The sequence below is a fragment of the Castor canadensis genome, chromosome 5 (genome assembly GCF_047511655.1).
Source record: "Castor canadensis chromosome 5, mCasCan1.hap1v2, whole genome shotgun sequence".
Taxonomy (NCBI): domain Eukaryota; kingdom Metazoa; phylum Chordata; class Mammalia; order Rodentia; family Castoridae; genus Castor; species Castor canadensis.
Window position 1 is genome coordinate 119627725 of NC_133390.1, and position 26918 is coordinate 119654642.

At 40.6% G+C, this 26918-nt stretch overlaps 1 pseudogene; it reads left to right on the forward strand.

The window, feature by feature from the left end:
• The first annotated feature begins 2308 nt into the window (after nucleotides 1-2308).
• The window catches only part of LOC109677665 (metaxin-3-like), a 58092-nt pseudogene continuing 33482 nt past the window's right edge, over nucleotides 2309-26918 (forward strand).

The following is a 26918-nucleotide window of genomic DNA, read 5'->3' on the forward strand; positions in this document are numbered from 1 at the left end:
GAAAAATATGACTTCTACACATTTATTATTTTTTTCTGATTAATGCGTTGGCTGAAATCACTGGCACCAAGTTCTGTCATCAAAAAGAGGAGATGAAAGAGATAAAATGGGATGAATCTGTCTGAAACTGGCATCTGACTATCCGGAGCTTCATTGGAGCTGTTTGAAAAACAGCCCTTAAGTGGATTTTTATTTTGTTTTCACAGCCAGGCATTTTTCCAATCTAGTAGTGATTTAATCTCATATTTGTGTCCATTAACAAAGAGAAAAAATTTGCACCTCAAAAAAGCTTTTCAGAAAATATATATGTATGTGTGTAAAAGCCATCAGAGAAGGATGAAGAGAATTAGACAAAATGTATAGAAACAAATTAGCTGGACATGCAAACTAGAGCTATCATTCATCCAGCATTTCAACAAATCACAAATTTCAAAGTTTAATATTGGGGAAGAAGGCAGAACAACAAAAGATACATTCATCAACCTCACTAATAAAGCGTGGCAAGATCTTACTGATTATGATGGTCCAGATCAAGGCCAAGTAAAGCTTTCATTCAATAGTGATTATTGTGAGCTGTAGCCCTCGTTATGTACATTGCTGAGAGCTGATGCCTACTACATCTCATCACAGCAGAGAGTCTAATAATGGCTTCTCCCCCAATCTTGTGAGTTTAGTGTGGAGAGTTGCAAAGAGAAACAAAACACAAACCCCAAATAATAACAGGAGCAAAAATGACAGTAATAATTACCATAATAGAAAAAATCACAATGAAAGGATGCATGAACTGGTTTAACTCAGAAGAGAACGGGATCATTGATTCTGATTTGCATTCATCTCTACAGCAAATAAAACCACATTTCAAAACTGGATTATACATCCACAATGTTAGGAAAGGACTGGTAAAAAGGACAAAGAAGGGCAGAGACCTCAATGGAGTTGAATCATGCTTTATTAGTGAGACAGAAGGGTGTCTGTCAGTCTCCAGGGATGAGAGTGTGAGAGTGTGCTAAGTGGGGGTAGGTTGCATTTTTAAAACCACAACAGAGTCAGGAACAAAGACAGGAAGATTGGGGAGTGACAAATGTTTAAAGGCTGTTTGTGCAGGCCTGTGGATTTGTTGGGTATCGGCCTGCAGGGGAACTGCAGTAGAAAGTCAGGAGATAGAGTTTCCTACACATAATACTGTTAAAAATCATATATACCTCAACATTTTCTCCTTTCACATGAAAAGGTATCACTTTTGATTCCCTCTAGCGTATCTATCTTCCTTTGAAGACAGAGGGTTGAAGCCAAGATGTCCCAGCACTGACGAATGGATTAAGAAAATGTGGTATCTATACACAATGGAATTTTATGCAGCCATGAAGAAGAACGAAATGTTATCATTCGCTGGTAAATGGATGGAATTGGAGAACATCATTCTGAGTGAGGTTAGCCTGGCCCAAAAGACCAAAAATCGTATGTTCTCCCTCATATGTGGACATTAGATCAAGGGCAAACACAACAAGGGGATTGGACTATGAGCACATGATAAAAGCGAGAGCACACAAGGGAGGGGTGAGGATAGGTAAGACACCTAAAAAACTAGCTAGCATTTGTTGCCCTTAACGCAGAGAAACTAAAACAGATACCTTAAAAGCAACTGAGGCCAATAGGAAAAGGGGACCAGGAACTAGAGAAAAGGTTAGATCAAAAAGAATTAACCTAGAAGGTAACACCCACACACAGGAAATCAATGTGAGTCAATGCCCTGTATAGCTATCCTTATCTCAACCAGCAAAACCCCTTGTTCCTTCCTATTATTGCTTATACTCTCTCTACAACAAAATTAGAGATAAGGGCAAAATAGTTTCTGCTGGGTATTGAGGGGGGGAGCGGGAGGGGGTGGATTGGGTGGTAAGGGAGGGGGTGGGGGCAGGGGGGAGAAATGAACCAAGCCTTGTATGCACATATGAATAATAAAAGAAAAATGAAAAAAAAAAAAAAAAAAAAAAAAGAAATGAAGACAGAGGGTTGAATTTTTGCCACCAGAAATTGGTGAAGTAGAGAAAAGGCATATATGTGTATCTCTAAAAGTAGAGGAGGAGCACCTGGAGTCGAACTGGGGAAGGGGACAGAAATTCGGCCAGAGGGACACCTCTCTTAGGAAAAACAAGAGACTTCATAGAACTATAAGGAAACCAGAGTCCCATGGCAGTGTGGCTCAGGCATTTTCAGAGGTTCAGCTGAAGGACAAGGTGCTGAAGACAAGGACAACGTCTTTTCACTGCTGGCAGCTAGTGTGGAGGGATTATATTGCCTGCATAGGATGGATGCTGAGGACGCTAACAACTTCAGTCCATTTCTGCGGAGTGCAGAGGATGCTGCTCATGATGTGGTGGCCAGAGTTCCTGCAGAATGCCACTGGCCTAGAGATTTGCAGTAGGGCAAGTGCACAGAAGACAGCTTTCTGAGGTCAATACAGAACTCCCATGCCAACTATCTACAGAACATCAATTGTCCCCACTGTTCCTGAGTCTTCTCTGGGCCAGCTCACTCCATAGGAACATGCTTACACACACACACACACACACACACACACACACACACACACACACACACACACAGATAGCCAGTTGGACTCAGAGACATTGGCTGTGGCAGGTGAAGTGCTGGATCTCACAGCACTGGATAAAAAACCACCTCCATCATAGGGATCCCTGCATTGCAGCCTAGCCTCAGTGGACTCTTCTGTATAGGTGACAAAAGTGCAGAACTGGTTCCCCCTACCCTGGATGTGGGAAAAAGACAAGGCCCAAGAACAACCCAGAGGTAGAGGAAGAGCACAGCCTGGAGGAGACCACCAGGGATGCAGATGACCTGGAGGAAAACATAGCCAGCAATCAGAGCCTGGACCTTTACTTTGCCAGGAAGGTGATGGACTTCAAGCTGGCTGAAGTTGAAGCAGGTGCCATGAACAGCCAGGTCCCAACCCTACAGTTCAGAATCGTGCCTAGAACAAATACAGGAATAGCTTCAATTTCCTTGACACTCAAACTTGATGCAGGAAGGCACATGGCCACCAGAAGCCCAAGGAGGAGAAGGAGGCACCACTGGAGGACAAGGGTACTGGCACAGCAGTGGAGGAGCTCCTCCATGTACCTGATACTGAGAAGTTTGCAGTCAGTGTAGTTTTGGTTTGCATTTCCTAGATGACTAAAGATTTTAAACATGTTTTCACATGTTTCTTGACTATTTACATTACTTCATTTGAAAATTGTATGCTCAGTTCATTTACTCATCTAATTTACTGGATTAATATTTTGGTGTTTCATATTTGAGGTCTTTATATTTATCTATTCTGGGTATCAATTCCCTGGTGGATGAACAACTGGCAAAGATGTTCTCTATTCTGTACCTATCTCTTCACTCCAGTGATTGTTTCCTTTGCTGTGCAGAAGCCTTTGAATCTGATGCAATCATATTTGTGAAACCTTGCTAACTTTGCTCTTCTTCTTCTTCTTCTTCTTCTTCTTCTTCTTCTTCTTCTTCTTCTTCTTCTTCTTCTTCTTCTTCAGTGCAGCACTGTGGCTTGAACTCAGGGCCTCACACTTTTTATGCTGGAACTGTAGCAATTGAGACATGCTGCTAACCAGTCAATCCTTAATATCATTTTCTAAGCTATTGGAGTGCTGTTCAGAAAGGCACTGTCTGTACCTAGAACCTGAAGTGTTTTCCATACATTTTCTTGTAGTAGTCTCAAAGATTCAGTTCTTGCATTAAGGTCTTGGTCCATTTTGAGTGGATTTTTATACAGGTGAAGAAGATGTAGTTTCAGTCTTCAACATGTGGGTGTCCAGTTTTACCAGTACAACTCATTAGAGAACCTTTTTTCCAGGGTATGTTTTTGGCACTTTTGTTGAGAATCAGTTCATTGTAGCTGTGTGAACTTATTCCTGGATATTCTATTCTATTTCATTGATCTTCATGTCTGTTTTGTGCTAGTACTTTCTATTTTTGTAACTATTGCTTTGTCGTATATTTAATGTCAGATATTGTGATACTTCCAGAACTGGTCTTTTTCCTCTTGATTGCTCTTGCGACTCAGAATCATTTGTGTTTCCAAATACATTTTAGATTGTTTCTTCTAATTCTGTGAAGAATGTTACTAAAATTTTGGTGCAAGTTTCTTTAAATCTGTATGTCATTTTATATGAAAATAGTATAGCCATTTTCATAATATGAATTCTACTCATCCATGAACATGGGAGATCTTTCCATCTTTCAGTGTATTCTTCAATCTCTCTTCAGTGTTGTCTTATTTTCATTGTAGAGGTCCTTAACATCTTTGGTAAGTTTGTGCCTATTTTTTGTGTTTGTTCTTTTGAGACCTTTGTGAATGGGATTGTGTTGCTCTTTTCTTTTTCTGTGAGATCATTTTTGGTGTATAGGCAAATCACTGAAGTTCATATATTCATTTTGTATTCTGCTACTTTGCTGAAAGCGTTTATGAGGTCTAAGTGTGTTCTGCTGGAGTATTTCAAGTCTTTTACATGAAAGATCATGTCATTTAGAAACAGGAAAAATTTGACTTCTCCCTTTCCTATTTGTATCACTTTCTCTAAATTTATTGCTCTGGATAAGATTTATTGAATAAGTGGGATAAGAATGAACATCCTGTCTGATTCTTAATTTTAGAGAAAACTCACCTTTCATCTTTTAGCCTAATGTTAACTACTGGTTTGTTGTATATAGCTTTTATTAAGTGAAAGTGTGATCCTCATGATTCTAATTGCTTCAGGATTTATCACGAAGAGATGTTGAATTTTGTCAAAGGTATTTTCTGCCTCTATTAAAAGATTGTGCTATTTTTGTCCTTTATTTTCTTTATGTGCTATATTATTTTTATTGATTTATTATTTTGAGCTTACATGTATTTGTAGTATGAAACCAAATTGATGATGGCATTCGATGTTTTTTACATCTTTTGAATTAAGTTTGCAAGGATATTTTAAGGATATTCTTATCTGTGTTCATCAATGAATTTGGTGTCTAATTTCCTTTTTTTATCCTGTCTGTGTCACTGTGTACAGAATAATAGTGACTTCATACAATATGTTTAAAACCATTTCTTCCAATTCTAGATATAATAGTTTGAGAAGCATTGTTGTTAGTACTTCCTCAGTAGTTTATGTTGGTACATAACAAAGAACACGTTAACTAAATTCAAGACATAAAATTTTTCTTCTTATGTTTTATGCTACTCATTTTTTTGGGATTTAATTTTTTATTTAGTTCTACTGTGAGATAACTTTTGTTCAAGTATTGCTGTTTAAGTGGTTTGTTTTCCTGCTTATTGGTGTCTAGTTATTTCAACAGAATTAATTCACAAGATCATGCTTTCTTCACCAAATTTCTTCTGAATCTTTATCCTTCCATGGCTACATTGAAGTTATTGTGGGTGAAGAAATAGGTAGCATAGGTCTCATCCGTATTTTGCATTCTGTGATCATATTTAGATGGTAGCAAATTCAAGACAATCCACACAGAGTTGGACTAATTTAGCCTGAATAATATGTGGTTGAGCAGTGAATCTCTAGTAAAGTTAAGATCTTGCTCAGAATGTGAAGAAAGAGAAATCACTGTATAAGGAGGTTAATTGTCACATATTGAGAAACACTGTCACCACCTAATATCTTCTAGACAAAACACATTTCTCAGGTGGAGGCAAGTAAGTGTGTGGTTTTCTGAAGTGCATCTCACATGGGGGAAGTAGGAGCTATCTTGGGCCAGGATAAGGCAGAAATTCACATGGTAGGCACATAGCTCACAAAAATTTATCTGATAATTAGGGAACAAAAGTATGGGAGAGAAAGGATTAAGGGTATTTTCTTTCTTCTTTTCTAATTTTTACATTTACTTACATATGTATACATTATTTGTTCCACCTGCCCACTCTGCCCCCCCCTTACTGGTAGAATCTGTTCCAGCCTATTCTCTGATTTTGTTGAAGAGAAAACATAGGAGACAATAAGAAAGACATAATGTTTTTCTAGTTTGAAATATAGGTAACTGTACAGAAATATTCCTAATGTTGCTTCCATGCACTTGTGTATTGAAATCTACATTGGTTCATCTCTGCCAGACCTCTGCACTACTTCCTGGTCCCCATCAAATAAATGGCATCTGCCATTTTAATATTACTTTATTCACTCCTCTGCGGTGTGCACAACAACAACATTCAAGTTTTTGGTTTCCTTCCCTTTCCCTATTTCTCCCAGTAGTGTTCTCCCTTTAGTGCGTGGCCCATGTCCAATAATATTACCACAATTATTTTAAGTCTATAATCTGCATTTGAGGAAGAACATGCGATTTTGGGCCTTCTTAGACTGGCTAACTTCACTTAAAATGATGTTCTCCAGTTCCATCCATTTACTTGCAAATAACAAAATTTCATTCAACTTTGTGGTTGAATAAAATTCAATTGTATAGAAGTATTACAGTTTCTTAATCCATTTATCAATAGTGGGGCATCTTGTCTGTTTCTATAAGTTGGCTATTTTGAATAGTGCTGCAAAAAGCAAGAGTGTGCAAGTGCCTTAGTCACTTAGGAGTGACTAAGGATACCATATCCTTAGGAGTGGTGTTTCTGGATCATATGGTAGATCTATGTTTAGTTTTATAAGAAGTCTCCATATTGTTTTCCAAAGTGCTTGGCGAAAGTTCCATGTTCTGCTGAGAAAAATGTATATTGTGGTATTTTTGGATGAAATGTTCTGTAGACATCAGTTAGGCCCATTTGGTTTATGGTGTCATTTACTTCTAGGATTTCTTTTATGATCTTTTTTTGGTTTGGATGATCTATCTGTTGGTGTTAGAGGGGTATTAAAGTCTTCAACTACCACTGTGTTGGGGTCTGTATGAGCTTTTAAATCCTTTAGTGTATGTTTGATGAAATTGGGTGCACTGACATTGGTACATATAGGTTGATAATTGTTATTTCCTTTTGATGTATTGCCTCTTTATTTAGTATGAAGAGCCCTTCTTTATTGTTTGATTAATGTAAGCTTGAAGTCTACTTTGCTGATATAAGTATTTCTACTCCTGCTTGTTTTGGGGGACCATTAGCTTGATAAATCTTCATCCAGCCTTTCACCTTAAGCCAGTGTTTATTTCTGTCAATAAGATGAGACTTTTGTAAACAACAGATTGTTGGATCTTCCTTTTTAATCCAGTTTGCCAAATGGTGTCTTTTAATGTGGGATTTGAATCCACTGACATTCAGTGTTAATATTGTATGTATTTGGTGATTCCTTCCATTTAGTTGTTTTTGTTGTTTAAGGATTTGATTGTGTGCAGTCGAATCAATGCTACTGTCTGATTACTCGTTTTTTCGTCTCCTGGGTTTGATATTTCCTGTCCTTCCATGGTTTTGTTGGCTTTCATCTTCTGCATGCAGAATTCCTTGTAGACTCTTCTGTAGTGGTGGCTTGGTGGTCATGTATTGTTTTAATTTCTGTTTATCATGGAAGTTTTTTATTGCTCCATCTATTTTGAATGATAGTTTTGCTGGGTAGAGTATCTTAGGGCTGAAGATCCTTATAGAATCTTCTGTATTGGGTATATTTTCCACACATAGTAGACAATATTTAGTATAATTCTTTCTCCATGGTGTGTGTGTTTGTGTGTGTATGTGTGTGTGTGTGTGTGTGTGTGTGTGTGTGTGTGTGTATTGTCATTTAGGAAACATTATACATCTTGTGTTTAGCATTATCCTGAAAAATTTTTTGGCGTCTTTGGCATTCTCTATTCAACAAATGTCTAGTATTTGGCCTTTAAGTTCTACATGATGTCTTTCAACTTCTACTGGGGCAATCAATCACATTATTTGCTTTCTTCTTCTCTACTCACTGTGCCTGCCATTTATAGTGTTATTTCAACCCAGACTATTTCTCCTGCCTTGTCACCATGGTAGCTGAAAACTTCCTTTCTACTGTGTTAATATACAAGTAGCTTAGAGGATAGAAAGTGCTTGAGTATTTACAATGTATTGTCATGCTTATTAAGATAAGCGTTTTACATATTCAGACTCTGATTTTCAAGTTTGTTCTACTAGGACCTTAAATTTCTACCAGTTATTTCATTCCTCTTTTCACCATATGTCTCCAGCAATTGCTACATTGATTAGGGTCTTCCCCTCTGCACAGCAATTCTGACTTCCCAAGGTTGAGCCCTCTGTCCTGGAGATCTCCTTCCTTTCAATTTTCCACCAGCTGGTGTTCTAATCAAGCATGTTTGTGATGTGTTCTAAGCGTCCACACTCAGTCCCTGGGGATAAGTCTTTCTGGTATCGCCCATGGATAGACCTGTCCTCTGTGTAGTTGCATGGTCTGTGCTGCACATTTTCTGTTAGGTGGCCTTTAGACCCTGATTAAATCATTTGAGGTCCATGGTATTTTCTGGTCTCTGGTTGTTTGGGGACAGATTTGGAGTGGTATTTTTTAATGTGTACTAAATCTTATGAATTTGAATTACATGTTCTGAGAGTCACTTCCCATTTTCCTTGGGGGACCAGTACTTTCCCATCATGCATTTCTTCAAATGCAAAATTTCAATGGCACTCAAAAATACACAGAATCACATAACACAAACCCCTCTGTTCATTGGCCAGGTTTAATATTTATCACCTTGTTTTGAAATCTTTTAATATAATGTCTACATAGTTTATTTTGTAAAAGTTATTTAAAGAAAACTCATGACATTATATTGGATTTTGAAATTACATGAGTGTATTTCCCTAAATGATTATGTTATGGGAAGTATTATCATAATTGTCTTGAAGCAATTCTTTAAAAAATTTTTTGGCAGTACTGAGGTTTGAACTAGGGCCTTGTGCTTGCTAAGGTGGCACTTTACTCCTTAAGCCATGCACCAGCACTAAAAACTTTTTAGTTGCAAAAACTTAGAGATTTCACTGTGACATTTCCATGCATGCATATAATGTACTTTGATCATATTCATCCGCTATCATCCTTTCATATCACTCACCCACTTTCCCAACTACATCCACAATAGTTCCTCTTATGCTTTCATGTCCTTCCTCCCTCCAAATTCCACAAATGAAAGAAAAAGTGCAATTTTTTTCTTTGTGAGTCAGGTTTATGTTACTTAATATGATGTCATTGTGTTGCAAATGACATTTTAACTCATTATTGCTGAGTTAAAAACCCCATTGGGAGCTGTGGGAGACCAGTAACTAAATAGACTAAGAAAGAACTTTGATATGCATAAGGCCTTGTCAAAGACCTTTGTGCTGAGAAGGCAAGGCCCTGGCACAAAGGAGGTGAGCAAGGTTCAGCAAGGCTGGATGGCAAGTAGGGAGACTGAGGCAGTGGAGATAGACCTTGCATTAGCACAGCTCTGTCAAAAGGCCACATGGCTGATAGGCCTGAACCCAGCCAAGGGGAGGCAAAGTTCAGCAAGGCTGCCTTGCAGGGAAAACAGGGAATGTTGACATAGTCAGGATATTTGGCAGTAAATAACAACATACCACAGTTGTGCTGTTCCTCCTGCATACACAACTGGACCCATAAAAACTCAATCCTCCCACACCTGCTGTTTCAATAAATGTGCTTGTGGAGGTGGTCACCAGCATATTTCATCAAGAGTACTGGGCCCACCCAATCCCAAGGATTTCTATATGTCTGTCTTTGTGTCTTTTTTCTCAGTCCCCAGTTGCTGCCAGTCAGGTCAAGAAACCTGCTCACACTGGCCGTGAGTGTGAGCTGGGTGCTGGGGACACATGCTTATATTCCTAGTTACTCAGGAGGCAGAGATCAGGAGGATCACAGTTCTCAGTTGACAGACAGCCTAGAAAATACTTCATAAGACCTTATCTTCAAAAAACCCATCATACAAAAGGACTGGTGGAGTGGCTCAAGGTGTAGGCCTTGAGTTCAAGTCTGAATATGAAAAAAAAATTGTGTAATTAAACCACATTTTCTTTTCTTCATTTTCTGGTTGTATTAGGGTTTTAACTGAAGACCTCAAACTTGCTAGTAAGTTGCTTTACACTTGGCTTGTTTTGTTAAGATGTTGTGTCACTAATATTTTGCCTAGACTGGCCTCAAACTGGAATCCTGTCTATCCCTGCCTCCTTAGTAGCTGGGTATTGCAGGTGTAAACCAATTTTTTTAATATTCTGTTGTTGATGGACAACTAGAGTGATACTTTAATCTGGCTACTGTGAACATTTCAGTTATAAACATTTTAGAGGTTTTTTTGGAGGTTCTAACAAGGGATCGCAGCTACTCATATACCCTTGACAAAAAAATGGCCCTCCTATATTGGGGACGGTCATCCTCTTTGACCTAGCATGCAGCTTCGGGAGTGATGCACATGGAGCAATGAGGGAGGAAGGGAACACCCGTCTAGTTAGCCAGATCAGCTGAATCAACCCTGGAGACCAATGGGATGACAGATGTTGCAGCCGGATCGCCCTCACATCCAGTTATAAACATTTGAATGCAGGAATTTCTATTGTATGCTGACTTTTGTCCCTTTGGGTATAGAATCAGGTGTGATATAGAAGTTCTACATTTTAATTTTTTGGGCAGTACTGGGGTTTGAACTGACCACTAGACAGAGACTCTACTACTTGAGCCACTACACAAGCCCCTATTTTTGCTTTTTATGAGGTGCCTCCATAATAATTTTCATGTTTGCTGGACTAATTACCATTCTCCCCAGACATGTATAAGGGTCCCTTTTCACCAACATCCTCACCAATATTTGGTGTTTTTTTGTTTTGTTAGTGGTAATCATTCTTACTGAAGTGAGATGAAATGTCAATGTGGTTTTGATTTGCATTTCTTAGATGGCTAAATAGTTTGAAACTTTCTTCACATATTTGTTGGCCATTTTTATTTCTTCATTTGAAAAGTGTACATTCAGTTAATTTGCCAGTTTATTTATTGGATTTATATTTGACTTCTTTATGTATTCTGGGTATTAATCCTTTGATGGATGAACAGCTGGCAAAGATTTTCTCCATTCTGTACCTTTCTCTTCACTCTAGTAGTTGTTTCCTTTGCTATGTAGAAGCTGTTTAATTTGATGTGCTGCCATTGCTCAAATCTTTCAAATTTTTTCTTTCTTTTTTTTTCAGTACTGGAACATGAAAATTGCTAGGCACATGCTCTAACACTGCCAGCTGCCAGCTGGTCAATAATTGCTATTATTACTTAAGTTATTGGAGTCCTATTCCAAAAGTCACTGCCTGTATCTACATCCTGAAGTGTTTTTCCTATGTTTTTTTGTAGTACATACAAGGTTTCGGGTTATACATTAAAGTTTTTTATTCATTTTCCGTTTGTTTTTGTATCAGGTGAAGATGGATATCTAGTTTCAGTCTTCCATATGTGGGTAAATACCACTTTTTTTTCCAGTGTATGCTTTTGGCATCTTTGTTGAGCATTAGATAGCTGTAGCTGTGTGAACTTTCTTCTGAGTCTTCTATTTTATTTCATTGATCTGCATGTGTCCTGTGGACAATATCATGCAATTTTTGTTACTATGGCTCTGCAGTAGAGTTTGAAGTCCATAATGTATAGAATAGTAGCCAGTTTTGCCTTGCCCTGAATGACTCTTTTTTTATAAAAGAGCAGTTTGTTCCAAATTGAATGCAAATGTTGAGGGAGAATGATTGTACAAACAAGTAATCATCAACTATCCAGCACAAACCATAAACATTCTTGTAAAATACTACCACCTGTAGATTTATCAGAATATATCAGGAACACGCAGACACATGGGTGTATCAAAACAATATCAGAGAGTTATTGAGCACAACAGGCCCAGGAGATATTTAACACACCAGATCAAAAAATGATGCAACCTGCTCACCTACATTATATAAATGGAGAGCCACCTAACACTAGGGTACAGCACCACCCACAAAACTGTCATCTGACCACCCACTGGCATGTATTGCAGGGTCCATAGCATTGCTAGACAACAAACTCCTGACTCTGTCTCCTGGTCTCCAGATGAGCACAACCTCTCCTGGACATGGCCCACTTGAAATGTCATGTGTCCTCAGTAAGCCAGGAGTCAACTTTGCTCCTTGAACCAGCTCTATGATTTGATAGCCAGAACAGTTCTGTGACTGGGATCTTTATGTTTATAGCTTGTGTAACTACATACAGTGACTCTCTTTTCATTTCTATTATCTCTCTGCTCTTCAGTTAAGGCCCATTTGAATGCTATAGACATTTTAACCCTTTCTTAAGTATTCTGCAACGTGCATATCATTGTATAAAATGTTCTGTGTGATTTGAGGGTTAATATTAATAATTGATATTGTAATAAAAAAAACCTATGGCTGTCAAAGGCCATGATGACTAAGAGAAATCAGTAGTACTGGTGATTTAAGCCTATGAAATTGACATAGTGTATGAATTGTTATTCAATAAATTTTGGTATTGTTGAAAGCTGCAAAATGACTGTCAATGCCTCTGACATAGCTCACTCACTACTTTTCTTATAGACAGAAAAGGAAAGGAAGCAGAATATGTCTGAGAGCCTCCTGCAGGCCAGATAACCCTACTGACGTTTGATTTAAGGCTGATGAGACCCTATTTGTGATCCTAACCAATGAATCTGTAAATTAATTAATTGTGTTATTTGAAGCCACAAAGCTCATGAAAATTTGTTACAGCTGCAAAGGAAAATCAATCACTGACTGTTTCATTCACTGTAGCCGTCATAAAATCTGAGCAAAATGATAAAAACTGGGTAAATTCTGAAGCTCATAAGCTAGCAGGCAAAGAGATATTTTTACATATTTTACACATAACTGAAACATTCAGAACTTGTTTTTTCCTTTCTACCATGTCTGTAAGTTATCATCTCAGAAATCAACATGCATTTTATGTGATTTATGGCAAATTGGAAGATATTGGTTGTCACAGAGTGTTTCCTTTTAAGAATTAAATCTTTCTAATACACACTGGGATAGAGAATTGCCTCTTAAAGATATTTTTCTGTCCATTTTGATGGACAGAGCTGTTTTCAAACATTCACAAAGGGTGAAATACAATAACTAGAAAACTTTCTACAAAAGTAACTTGTGACAATAACATATTGTTGTTGCCATGAATGTTTCCTGTAAGTGAAAAAAACTTACTTAGGATCCATATTTGAGTGTCCATTAGCCACTGATTATCTTACCACTGCCAACCCACCCTAGTAGCACAGAGATGAAGGAAAATATGAGGTATCTGCAATAATCACAGGGCAAGTTAATCTCTAGTTTTTCTTCTTGGTCCTTGCTTATGTCTCTTTTTGAGACAGGGTTCCACTGTGTAGCCCATGCAGCTTGGAACTTGCAACCCTCATTTACTATCTCACACTGACCATCTGTCCACAGTGTGTGGTGTTAGCTGGCTGTCTAGGTATAAATGAGGTCAATTAGAGACAACAGACTCCAGTTCCACTGGGTTCACATCTTCATTTGCAAAAAGGGTACAATATTTCTGTTCTCAAAGGATATTTGTAGAAATTTATTTAACTCAGGAGTGTCCCTTTGTACAGAATAATTTCTGTTATTGCTGAAAGTTACTTAACAGTAGATGAAAGCTAACAAATTCACTTCATACATAATATTTAGTATTCATTCAATATACCCACTGTGTTAATATATGTGTGTGTGTGTTTGTGTGTGTGAGTAATATTAACTGATGGAATGCACCAGAGTCTCCTTGTGTTCAATGACTTCTGGTCTTGCTTACAGTTGCTATTCAGTAGATGGAAGGTAAGAAATTCATTTGCTACATATCATCTAAGAGTTATTAAATATCCCACTTTGTGTGTGTATGATATTTCTTGGTCATTTTGCGATCATGGATTTGTAGAAATTAGTTTAATTCCCAAAGTCACTTTGAGGAACAACCTTGAGTTGCTCTGCCTTTATGTCTTCAGTTCCATGAAAGGTGTGCTGTTTTTGGCCTGAGTGATAATTTGCAGAAATGAGTGCCCTTCCCAAGTATTTCATGGTATTCAAAGGTTTATGGTGTTCCTGACAGCTGCAGTTCACTGGAAAGATGCTCATAATTTCACCGACTAGGGAATACTAAGCATTGATTGAATATACCCTGTGTGTGCATGTGTGTCTGTTGGATCAGAGTGAATTAATTTCTTTGTCGACATTAAGTGAATTCATGTGGTCATGTTGAGGCTCTTCCCAGCCAGTGTGTGCCTTGGTGTATTTTGAGGAGGTTGGGAATACAGAGGCATGGAATAGCAACCCCATGGTTTACAGGGTGTTACATTCCACATCCACTTGAGGGAATATCCTCAGAGGATGGGAGATGTGGTTCTGAGAGGGATATTGTCTCATCCAGTATTAAGGGACTTTTAATGGCTTGATGGGACTGCAAACAGCTTGAGGTGTTTTTGTACTTGCCAAAAGAAACACTTCCTCTTGACTAAAATATGGATGCTTGATTGGGAGTTCTTTGGACTAGGATAGAATTTTCATCCCAGTTCAAACTTGAGCAAGATGACCTGGGAACATGGAAGAGAAATGTGATCAATCCCCAGATCAGAAGATCATGACAGGAAACTGCCAACCAAGTGGCTGGAGACTGCAGGGGGACAGACCTTAGAAGGAGTGATTGCACAGTCTGACCAATCAGAAAAGACTTGGTTGTGATGTCACAGTGGGCTCACTACCACTGGAACTAGGAGAGTCCAGAGGTAGCTCCTGCCTGGCCTGTTGCTGTGGCAGCCCAGGCTGCAAAGCAGCAAGAAACTGGAGGAAGCTGCCCCTGTCTTGTGTGGAAGACTTTTCAGTTAAATGTGTCCTAGGGACACAGGGCAGGTGTAGCAGGAGCACATGGGTGACCTCAACACATCAGAACTGGAGGATTCCATTCTTCACAGGTAGCCTAAGCTACCATGCCCCACTGTGTGGAGAGTCCACAAGCCTTTGTGCCATGAGGGCCTGGAGCACACCAAGCAGAACAGGCTGCCCTGGACCTCACTGTGGTACACAGGCTGCCTTGATTTCTGCTTCTCACCCTGACTACCTGATCTCAGGGTGTGGTACTAGGGGAGTGACAAGGGGAGAATGAGGTTACATGGAGGCACAGGCACCTGTTGATCGACACCATTTCTCCCCTGGCCTGCAGGGTACATTAAACCACAGGAAATGAAGTTTTGAAGAAATTAACCAGTGTTTCCTGCCACTCATTAAGTATTGGTACTGCTGAAAGGTACTTTCAGTACTTTTCAGTGTCTGTTAAATACCCTGTTCTAAATAAAGCAGGTTAGGAATGCTTCCTGGAAGACAGCAATTTCGATTTTTCCTCAATGTTGCTATTCTATAGATCAACTGTAATGAAATGTCTGAGGAGGAAATATTCAGCATTCATTGACTATGCCCAGTGGATGCCCAGGTATCATGAAACGTGTATCACTGTGCATCCTTCACTTGCTAGCAATGATTTCAATTCAAGTGATCACTTCAGGCACAGAGTGGTGGATTAGGCTTTACTTGTTCATTGGCATAAAGGTGGTAGTATGTCTTCCAAGAACATTGGTGGAAATGATGTCACTTCACGTGTTTTTCTCTGTTTGATGCTTTTTTAAGTGCTGAAAGTGTCCCTTCAGTAGGTTAGCTCCCAGACTTCAGCTATTGAGGGTAACACTCCACATGCACTCAATATAGGCAGGGTTCTTCTGTGTGTGTGTTTGTGTGTGTGTATGTGTGCATGCGTGCATGTGTAATATTCATGTTGTCATCATGTATTAAATTCTTTCCTCTTTCTAATAAATTCTCATACCACAAACTAGTTCACACTCATTGAGTTTATCCACTGCTTAGGCATGCAGGAGACTCCTCAAATCAAAATCTGTCATTAACATGCTGGAAACAGATGGAATGCACTAGGGTGTCCTGGTGTTCAAGACTTCTTCTTTTGCTCAACCTTGATATTCAGGAGATAGAAGATAAGAAATTCATTTACGAAATAATGATTAGGATATCACCCCTTTGCACGTGTCTGTGTGTGTATGATATTTTTGTTCAGTTTGCCATCACTGATTGGTAGAAAGTAGATTAATACCCAAAGTCACTTGATGAACAGCCTGGAGTTATTCTGCCTTTATGGCTTCAGTTCCATGAAAAGAGGTCTGTTTTCTGCCTAGGAGATCATTTGCATCATTGGCTTATTAGAAATGATTACAATTCAAGTGATCGCTTCAGGCACAGACTCTTTTGGATTCAGCTTTTCTTGTTCATTGGCATAAAGGTGGTAGTATGTCTTCCTTCCAAGATCATTAGTGGAAATGTTGTCACATCATGTGTTTTTCTAAGTTTGATCCTATTTTAAGTGCTGAAAGTGTCCCCTCAGTAGGTTAATGCCCAGATATCAGCTATTGCAGGTATCCTTCCACAGGAATTGAATATAGGCAGGGTTCCTCTGTGTGTGTGTGTGTGTGTGTGTGTGTGTGTTTGTGTGAGTGTGTGAGTTTGTGTGTGTGCATGCATGCATAATATACATACTGTCATCGTGCTTTAATTTCTTTGATCTTTCTCATTAATTCTCATTCTACAAACTGTTTAACATTCATTGAGTATATCCATTGCTTAGGCATGCAGAAGACTCCTGGAATCGAAATCTGTCATTAACACTATGGAAGCAGATGGAATGCACCAGGGTGTCCTGGTGTTCAATTACTTCTGGTCTTGCTGCAGGTTGCTATTCAGTAGATAGAAGGTAAGAAACTCATTTACTAGATAACAATTAGAATATCATCACATTGTGTGTGTGTGTTTGATATTTATTGTTCAATTTGCCATCAGTGATTTGTAGAAATTGGGTTAATTCCCAAAGTCACTTGAGGAACAGTCTGGAGTTATTCTGTCTTCATGGCTTCAGTTCCATGAAAGGGTTATTGTTTTCTGCCTAGGAGATCATTTGCATCATTGGCATATTAGGAATGATTTCAATTCTGGTGCTGGATTCAGGCACAGACTCTGGTGGATTAGGCATTACTTGTTCATTGGTATAAAGGTGGTAGTGTGTCTTCCTTCCAGAAACATTGGTGAAAACGATGTCACTTCACATGTTTTTCTAAGTTTGATCCTCTTTTAAGTGCTGAAAGTGTCCCCTCAGTAGGTTAACGTCTGGATTTCAGCCATCCACATGCATTGAATATCGGCAGGGTTCCTCTGTGTGTGTGTGTGTGTGTGTGTGTGTGTGTCTGTGCGTGCATGTGTGGGTAATATTTGTAGTATCATCGTGTATTAATTTCTTTGCTCTTTATAATAAATTCTCATACTACAAACTCTTTCACACTCATTGAGTATATCTGTTGCTTAGGCATGCAGAAGACTCCTGGAATCGAAATCTGTCATTAACACTTTGGAAATAGATGGAATGCACTAGGGTGTCTTGTTGTTCAATGACTTCTGGTTTTGCTCAACATTGCTATTAAATAGGTGGAAGGTAAGAAACTCATTTACTTGATAACTATTAGGATATCATCCTGCTGCATGTGTGTGTGTGTGTGTGTGTGTGTCATAATTGTTCAATTTGCCATCACTGATTTGTAGAAATTAGGTTAATACCCAAAGTTTCTTAAGGTTCAGCCTGGTGTTACTCTGCCTTTAAGGCTTCAGTTTCATGAAAGGGGTACTGTTTCTGCCTAGTAGATCATTTGCATCATTTTGTTATTAGAAATTATTTCAATTCCAGTGATCTCTTCAGGCACAGATTATGGTGCCCCTGTCTTGTGTGGAAGATTTCTCTATTAATTCACAGCTAGGGAGAATGGGCAGGTATGGCAGGAGCACATGGGTGACCTGAGTACATCAGGATTGGGGGATTCCATTCTTCATGGCTACCCTAAGCTACAATGCCCCAGGGATGTTGGTGTCCACAGGTCTTTGTGCCATTTGGGCATGGAACACACCAAGCAGAACAGGTCGCCCTGGACCTCACTGTGGTGCTCAGTCTGCCTTGATTTCTGCTTCTCACCCTGACTACCTGATCTCAGGGTATGGTACTAGCAGACTGGCAAGGGAGGAATGAGGTCACATGGAGGCATAGGCACAGGCACCTGTTGATCTAACATCATTTCTTCTCTGGACTACAGGGTCTATTAAACAATGGGTGATGAAGGTTTGAAAAAACTAACATCATTCACCAGTGTTTCCAGTTATTAATTGAGTATTGGTACTGCTGAGAGGTCCTGTTCTTAGATGAAAGTCCAGAAACTCACTTACTCCAAAATAGTTAATATGCATGGACAGCAGCCACTCTGTGGGAGTGTTTGTGAATATTGTCATGTGTGGGGTATAAAATATTTCCTGGATCCGTGTCTGTTAGATACTCTGTTCCAAACAATGCCAATCAGGAATGCTTCCTTCACTAATTTAGGGTTTTGCTCAACGTTGCTATTCTGTAGATCAACTGTAACCTTCCATATGCATTGAATATAAGCAGGGTTCCTATGTGTGTGTGTGTGTAGGTGTGTGTGTGTTTTTGTGTGTGCCTCTGTAATATTTGTAGTGTCATCATGTGTTAATTTCTTTGCTCTTTCCAATAAAATCTCACACAAAAATCTGTTTTACATTCATTGAGTATATCCGTTGCTTAGGCATGCAGAAAACTCCTTGAATCAAAATCTGTCATTAACACTGTGGAAATAGATGGAATGCACCAGGGTGTCCTGGTGTTCAATGACTTCTGGTCTTGCTCAACGTTGCTATTCAGTAGATAGAAGGTAAAGAATTTTTTTACTCGATAAAAATTAGGATATCCCCACCGTGTGTGTGCATGTGTGTGTGATGTTTATTGTTCAATTTGCCTTCACTGATTTTTAGAAATTATGTTAATTCCTGAAGTCAATTGAGGAAGAGACTTTTGTAACCCAGACTTTATGTCTTCAGTACCACAAATGAAAGGAGTACTATTTTGTCCTCAGAAGACCTGTGCAGAAATGAAAGTTTTCCCAGAGTGTTTCATGGTATTCCTTAGTTTCTGGTGTTCCTGAAAGCTGACGTTCACTCCAGAGGTGGTAACAATTTCACTGACTAGGGAATACTAAGAATTCATTGGATAAACTCTGTGTGTGCTGGTGTATTTCTCAGATCAAAGTGAATTAATTTCTTTTGAACATTAAGTGAATTAATGTGGTCTCTTTGAGGCTCTTGACAGCCAGTGTGTGCATTTGCATAGTTTGTTGAAGGTAGGAACACAGAAGCCTGGAATATCAACACCTTTATTCCAGTGTGGTATATTTTGCATCCACATAAGGGAATACCCTCTCACATGATGGGAGACGTAGTTCTGAGAGGGAAGTTTCCTCATCCAATGTTAATGGAGTTTTCCTGGTACATGGAATGGCAATGGGCTTGAGATGTTTTGGTACTCACCATGAGAAACTCTTCCTGTCATCCATACTGTGGGTTCCAGATTGGGAGTTCTTTGGAATAGAACAGAAATGTCATGCCACTTCAACCTTGAATGAGCTGAGGAGGGAACAAGGAGGAGAGAAGCAATCATCAGATCTGAAGATCTTTTCGGGAAACTGCCATAAAAGTGGCTGGAGACTGTAAGGGGAGGGAACTTAGAGGGAGAGTTTACATGGTCTTACCAATAAGGAATGAATTGGTTGTGATGTCACAGTGGGCTCACTGCCACTGGAACGTGGAGAGTACTGAGGCAGCTTCTGCCTGGCCTCTGATATGGCAGCCCAGCCAGCCAAGCAGGAAACCCAGGAGAAAGGTGCCCCTGTCTTGTGTGGAAGACTTCCCAATTAAGTGGGGCCTAGGCAAAAGTGGTTGGTCAAGCAGGAGCTCATGGGTGACCTGTGCACATCAGGATTGGTAGATTTCATTTTTCATGGCTAGCCTAAGCTACCATGTCACACGGTTTTTAGTGTCCACAGGACTTTGTGCCATTTGGGCCTGGATCTCACTGAGCAGAACAGGATGCCCTAGACCTCACTGTGGTCCACAGGCTGCCTTGATTTCTGCTTCTCACCCTACTATCTGATTTCTGGATGTGGTACTAATGGATTCGCAAGGGAGGGATGAGGATACATAGAGACACAGTCACTTGTTATTCTGACATCACTTCTTCTCTGTCCTGCAAGGTACATTAATGCATGGGCAAGGAAGGTTTCAAGAAGTAAACCTCATTTACCAGTCTTTCCTGCAATTCGTTAAGTATTAGTACTGTTGAAAGGTACTTTTCTTAGATGAAAGCCCAGAAATTCATTTACTCCAAAATAGTTAATATTCTGGGAACACAGCCACTGTAGAGGTGCATTTGTGTGTGGGGGCGTGTGGGTGTTTGTAAAAAATGTCCTGAATCAGTGTCTGTGAGATATTCTGTTTCAAATCATGCAAGTCAGGAATGTGTCCTTGAATTCAGTAATTTTGGGGTTTGCACAACTTTGCTATTCAGAAGGTCAAGTGTAATAAATTGTCTGAAAAGGAAATATTCAGCTTTCATGAGTATGCTCAGTTTATGTCCTGGAGTCATGGTACATATGTCAATGTGCATCACTGATTTGCTAGAAATGATTACAATTCAAGTGATCTCTTCAGGAAGAGACTGGTGCATTAGGCTTTACTTCTTCATTGGCATAAAAGTGGTAGTATGTCTTCCTTCCAAGAACTTTGGTGGAAACGATGCCACTTCATGTGTTTTTCTAAATTTGATCCTTGTTTAAGTACTGAAAGTGTCCTCTCAGTAGGTTAATGCCCAGATTTCATCTCCTGTGGGTAACTTTCCACATGCACTGAATATAGGCAAGATTCCTCTGTGTGTGTGTGTGTGTGTGTGTGTGTCTGTTTTGTGTGTGTGTGTGCATGAGACATGTTCATAGTGGCATGGTGTATTAATTTCTTTGCTCTTTTTAATAAACTCTCATACTACAATCTATTTCACACTCATTGAGTATATCCATTGCTTAGGCATCCAGAAGACTCCTTGAATCAAAATCTGTCATTAACACTGTGGAAATAGATTGAATGCAACTGGGTGTCCCAGTGTTCAAGGACTCTGGTCTTGCTCAATGTTGCTATTCAGGAGTAGGAGGTAAGGAAATTCTTTACTAGGTAACAGTTAGGATATGACCACCTTGTGTGTGCATGTGAATGTGTTTGTGTGTGTGTGTGTGTGTGTGTGTTTGTGTGTGTGTGTGTGGATGTGCTGTTTGTTGTTCAATTTGCCTTCACTGATTTTTAGAAATTAAGTTAATTCCCAAAGTTGCTTGTGGAAGAGCCTTGTGTTGCTCTGACTTTATGTCTTCAGTTCCACGAATGAAAGGTATACTGTGTTGTCCCTCAGAGAACCTTTGCAAAATGAATGTCCTTCCCAGTGTTTCATGGAATTCCTTAGTTTCTGGTGTTCCTGAAATCTGACGTTCACTGGAGAGGTGGTAATAATTTCACTGACTAAGGAACACTTAAGATTTCATTGACTAAACCCTGTGTGTGCCTGTGTATTTCTCAGATCAACGTGAATTAATTACTTTGTGAACATTAAGTGACTTAATGTGGTCCCTTTGAGATTCTTGCCAGCCAGTATGTGAGTTTGCATGGTTTGTTGAAGTTAGGAACACAGAAGCATGGAATAGCAATCACTTTTTCCCATTGTGGTATCTTTTGTGTCCACATAAGGGAATAACCACACATATGATGGGAGATGTAGTACTGAGAGGGAAGTTTCCACGTCAAATGTTAATGGAGTTTCCTGGCTCATGGAATAAAAGGCCTTGAGATGTTTTTGTGCTCACCATGAGAAACTCTTCCTGTCCTCCACACTGTGGGTTCCAGATTGGGAGTTCTTTGGAACAGGACAGAAACGTCATGCCAGTTCAACCTTGAATGAGATGATGAGGGAACATGGAGTAGAGAAGCAATCCTCAGATCTGAAGATCTTGTCAGGAAACTGCCACAAAAGTGCCTGGAGACTGTAGGGGGAGGGGCCTTAGAGGTAGAGGTTACACAGTCTGACTAATCAGGAAATACTTGATTGTGATATCACAGTGGGGTCACGGCCCCTGGAACTTGGAGACTCCTGAGGCAGCTCCTGCCTGGCCTGTTGCTATGGCAGCCCAGCCAGCCAAGCAGGAAGAAGCAGGAGGAAGGTGCCGCTGCCTTCTGTGGAAGACTTCTCAGTTAAGTCGGGTCTACCAAAATGGGGCAGGTCAAGCAAGAAGCACATGGGTGATTTGAACACATCAGAATTGGGGGATTCCATTCTTCAAGGCTAGCCTAAGCTACCATGCCCCAGGGATGTTGGTGTCCATAGGTCTTTGTGCCATTTGGGCCTGGATATCACCAAGCAGAACAGGCCAATCTGGACCTCACTGTGGTACACAGGCTGCCTTGATTTCTGTTTCTCACACTGACTACCTGATCTCATGGTGTGTGACTAGCGGACTGGGAAGGGAGAAATGAGGTTACATGGAGGCACAGGCACCTATTTATCTGACATCACTTCTTCTCTGCCTGCAGGGTACATTAAAGCATGGCTAATGAAGGTCTGAAGAAATAAACCTCATTCACCAGTGTTTCCTGTCATTCGTTAAGTATTGGTACTGCTGGAAAGTAATTTTCTTAGATGAAAGCCCAGAAATTTACTTATCCCCAAACAGTTAATATTCATGGAACACAGCCACTCTGTGGGTTCGTTTGTGTGTGGGGCATGTGGGTCATTGTAAAAAAATTTCTGGTTCAGTGTCTGTTACTTATTCTGTTCCAAATCACTCAAGTCAGGTGCTTGCTGGCCTCACAGCACCTTCCATGGAAGGGTGGGTGTGGGCAGCGTAGGTGCCCTACTAGGTGACACACTTTCTTGGAATACTTTAAATCAAGGCCCTTCACAGTCATCTCAGAAAGAGTTGAGTGTTGAGTGGCAGGTTCATGACGCCATGTAATCCAGTACTCACTGAATGACCACAATCAGTGTATTATGACACATCAGTCCCATCTCTGTGTTCTGTGACTTTGCCCTTGTAATCATTTCTCACCCTCTTACCCAGGGAAGCCTGGGTGATGACTGATCAGCCTATGGCCATCAAAGCTCACATCAATTTTTAGTCAAGAATTGGAGAAAACATATGGTTTGAAGGAGAGGGCCATGCATTAACATTTCATTGATAATAAAAATTATACATAGCATGCTATATGATGAAGAGAAAGACTCTTCTCTGGAGACCAAATTTGGGCAAGGAGAGGAAGCAGTTGTGTGGGTGTCAGGGCTGGCATGACTTTGGCCACTTACACTCTGGTGAACCCTCCTTATGGCAGCCTTTTTTGCTCTCTTGGGAGAGGGAAAGCAAATAGGTGGACCCTGGGGATCATGCAGCAGACCCAGCAGGGCATCCTACTTATGACTGCTTGTAGTATAGCTCCTATCCATCATCCTGAGATTCTCCCCCAAGACAGGGCCCTGATATTGGAATCTTGCATCCTAACATCAGTCCTTTCTAGTGTTTTCACCTCCTCTGTGAGGGCAGGAGGAAGTGGAGGAAGTTCATTTTGCACAAAGTAGGCAAACTCAGCCCTGCAATGTATGAGAGAAGATGCCTGGTTCTCTTCCTGTTTCTGAGCATTCTGGGCCTGTAGTTCATTCTGCTGTGTGGTGCTGGAGGCAGGATTCTCACTCACCTGCATGAAAGCCTATACTCCATTGTGCAGCTATGTATGAAGTTTTGTTTGGATGGCATTACTTTGAGAAGTTAGCCATTCCAGTGGCTTTGATGCTCTCTCAAGTGACCTTGAGCAGAGGAGAGTTTATCAGAGTGAGAAGTGCACTACCTGGGAATCTGGTACCACAAGGATAACAGGAAGGGTTTCTTGTGCTCGCTACCTCTCCCAAAGCCAGGATCAGCTCTAGTCTCGACAGACAACCTGAATCCCCTTGTCTACCCAGTAACTAGTTCCCACCATAAGGATGGTCTCCACATTTCTGCATTCCTCACATATCTACAAATATCATAAAGTGTCCTGAACATCTCCAAACACTTGAGGGATACACAGGGCTGTGGATGTGCATGTCAATATGTGTTTGCATAACCATTTTTTCCGTATGTATCCATTTCTATACAGGCACTTGTGATCTTCTCTTCATACCATTATGGAACTTAGGCTAGGGTAGAGTTTTGTTTCATTTTGTTTTCATTTAAGGGACAGCATCTGGCTATGTGGCTCAGTATGGTCTTGAACTTGAGATGCTCTTCCCTGAGCCTGCAAAGTATGGCAATTGCAGATATGTACTGCAATGCCTGCATTTCATTTTTTTGTTTTTTCTCTTATCTACCCTTCTAATTGTCCCTTCTTTATATTAGTGAATTAGCTACATCTTCCAACTGTCTCTGAGTATCACAAGTAATACAGATAGCTATGGGCATGAAAAAACAAGGATTTCCTAGCTAACAGATGCTAGGGTGAGTACTCAATGAGAAAAAGGGGAGAGTAAGGAGGATGTGAGAAGCAGTGACCTGTCCAGGGTAACATACGTGGTCAGAAGGAGGGGCCAGTTATGAACCCTTCTCTATCACTTCAAATTTGGGTTACTGTCTTGCAGTGTGGGTTAGGGTTTGAGTGTGGCTCTGCATAGCTTTCAACATGGTCTGGGCAGGAAAGGTGGGTCAGGATACCAGTGCAGTTTGAGGAAGTTTTCTCTGAGGGAGAGGTTTAGTGAAGTAAACCTTTAGAGATGACCTCACTTATAGTATTGAAGATTGAAGACAATGCAGAACTTTGATGATCATCACGCACAATAAAGAGCAACTGCAGCAAGCTGATTGCTCTGGAGACACTAAAGAGTGAAGGATGTCCTCTTTGTGTCTCCTGACTGGCATATGGTCAGTCCCCAGGAAAGGCCAGAACAGAGACTTCATTGACATTTTGAGACACTGGATGAGAACAGGCACACAGAGCCTTGGGTTTTTCCCAGAGGATGCCAAAGGTGACACAATCCTGGACAGTATAGGTGATCCCAGCCATCAAACCAATCTGTTCCCCCACATAAAGCAACAGATCGCTATTGATATGCCTGTGGGTGTATATGCCTGAGTGTGTGCAAAATTATTTTTGGCAAATTTCCCTTCACTATAGGGCAATTCTTTTGCTAGTTTCTACCTTTGTGTTTAAATCATTCCTTCTTATTCTCTACCCAGAATGAAAATAAATCAGCCTCCATGTGGAATGAGCCCTGCAGGGAGCTGAAAGTCAAGGCAGGAACTCTGCAGAATTTCGTGACTGAAATCTTGAACTCAGCCTCATGTGAAGACACCACCTCTGTCCACAACTCTCTAGGCCGCTATAGATGCTTCACTACCACCGAGCAGGTGCTGGATGTGCTTTCCACATGGTGAGCACTACTTCATTACCAAGAGCATAACCCAACTCCTAGTTGTGACTTGGCAATGCTCTGCATTGCTTTTGTCCTGGTTTCATTGTGGAGACTGTGGTGCTCAGTAGAACCCCTTCATAGGGATCAAGTAGAATGAGCTCTAGAAGTGCCTCTCCCAGGCCTGATCCTATGGAGTTGGCCACTCAGGTCTGTTGACAACACTGAGTGTCTCCAGCCCTCCTTGGAGAATCTCCCTGACTTGGTCCTCACTTACCATTGTCCTCACCACAACAGTCTCTGTATTTTTAAAAGGAAGTTTCCCATTTCCTGTAATAGATCAGGGACCGTTCCAGGAACCTAGACACAGTGAGGTATCTATCAAGGAGCTAGGTGGCCTCATTCCTTGCACAAATATACAGGAATCACCTACTGCATGGGATTGTGTTTCCAGGCACATAGCACAATTTGGTAAAAAAGCAGTCAAAGCCTTGATATCTTGGGCTCCATTCCCATGGTAAGTCACCCAAGAACACTCAGTGAAATAACAGGTACAATAGATGTGACACTTTCATGGACTGCTCTAAGCTTGACTCCAACCAAGATGATAGGCCAGAGGAAGAACTGAAAATATAAGCAGATGTTGGGTCTAGTGGATGGGCACGTGTCTAAAGAGTGGGGTCATTTGGGAGCTGGATTTGGTTAGGGATGAACACACCCTGGGCTCCAAAACTTTTGAGATTCCAACTGCAGGGCTTAAGTCTAGGGATTCACCTGGATACAAGGCAGCCAAAAGAGCTGTGGGTGTCATTCTGAGCACTTGATTTCTAGATGAGCTGTTAGGATCTCAGAGCAGGACCCTGTGTTAATCCACCATCCAAAACATAGCCCATCCCTGTAGGGCTTCCCCCTGTGTTGCCCCTAAGGGCTACAGAAAAGGTTTGATGTCCTCATTCCTCAGTAGTGGAAGCTTAGCTGATACCCAGGGACCAAATGCATGCTCAGAAGTAGGCTTTGCCAATCAGGAGGAAAGAGTTATGGGCAGATAGACCACACACATGGTCCTCAAGGTATTGAGGCAGCCAGAACTAGAATCTGAGGGTTCCCAGAGCCCTGTGGATGCCAAGCAAGAGTACATGCCCTAGTGGAGTTGACATTCCAGAGGGAAGGGTCCCCAGACACACACAGAGCTGTGCGTGGAGAGTCCCTGGACAAGGAAGAAGTACTAAAACCACATAGCTTTGGCTCCGTCTAGTAGAGGATCCCTGCGGCTCCTGCTTTCTTTTTTTTACCCTGCCTGTCATGGCGTGGACAGACAAATGTCATGGTCTAGAGTGTGCAGTAGTCTGTATAAACAGGGGCAGACACAGGAAACATTCACCTATTAATCTACTTTTGTAGGGAAGGGAAAGGTAAAGCCAGGCCTGTGATTCTATTGCCCTTCCATCTGCCTCCATGGCCTTGTCATCAATCCTTGGCACCTGACTGCACCACCTCCTTGAGGATTTCTGTGTACCACCACACTTTTCATGCCTGAAGTTACTACTGAATTACCTG